This window comes from Paramisgurnus dabryanus, chromosome 17 (genome assembly GCF_030506205.2).
Source record: "Paramisgurnus dabryanus chromosome 17, PD_genome_1.1, whole genome shotgun sequence".
In the NCBI taxonomy this organism is placed as follows: Eukaryota; Metazoa; Chordata; class Actinopteri; order Cypriniformes; family Cobitidae; genus Paramisgurnus; species Paramisgurnus dabryanus.
The window spans coordinates 12,114,645-12,115,562 of NC_133353.1; positions in this window are offsets into that span (position 1 = coordinate 12,114,645).

A 918-nucleotide genomic window follows, 5' to 3' on the forward strand; every position below is an offset into this window, starting at 1 on the left:
ATATAATATTCATTATGAAATATAAAATGAATTAAAAAATTCATTATGCTGAAACAGGATTGTGACACTAAACATGATTGCGTGTTTTTAAAAGGGAAAAAAATACACTCTCAAAAATGAAAAGGGTTTTAACTTCCGATCTGTGTTTGTTTATTGACTGGTTAGCGACTAAACTGACACCTGAAACAAATACCTTGTGGAAAATCAAAATGTTTCAGTTTCGAAAAGATGAGGGGAGATTGTGAGCACGGATCACCGTTGTGCGGATTTAGCAACCAGGCAAGAATTCAAGGATTTGATTCGTACCGTCTTGGAATCCATTCAGCTGATCTCCAGGTCTGGTGCTACCACTTTTAGCATAGCTTAGCACAATCCATAGAATCTGATTAGACCATTAGCATCGTGTTCAAAAATAACCAAAGAGTTTCGATATTTTTCCTATTTAAAACTTGACTCTTCCATAGTTACATGATATTACGTAGTGCCCAAAAATAGTCCCCTGCTATTGAAAGATACTAAGGGTACTATCTTTGGCCTGCTGCATAATATCATTGCACTTCCTGCAGCCATGTTACAGCAGAAAAGTCCTTGTTTTTTACGCCAGAATGAGAGTATAGTTCCTAGCCATATCTGCCTAGAAAATCGCAACTTTTAATCCTCCGTCGTTCTTAGTACACGATGTAACTACAGAAGAGTCGAGTTTTTAATAGGAAAAATATTGAAACTCTTCGGTTATTTTTTTTTAGGCCAGATGCTAATGGTCTAATCAGATTCAATGGATTGTGCTAAGCTATGCTAAAAGTGGTAGCGCCAGACCCGGAGATCAGCTGAATGGATTCCAAAACGGTACAAATCAAATGTTTAACTATAGAGGAGCTTGAAAATTAGCATATTTAGCTATGATTTGAACTAAGGTAG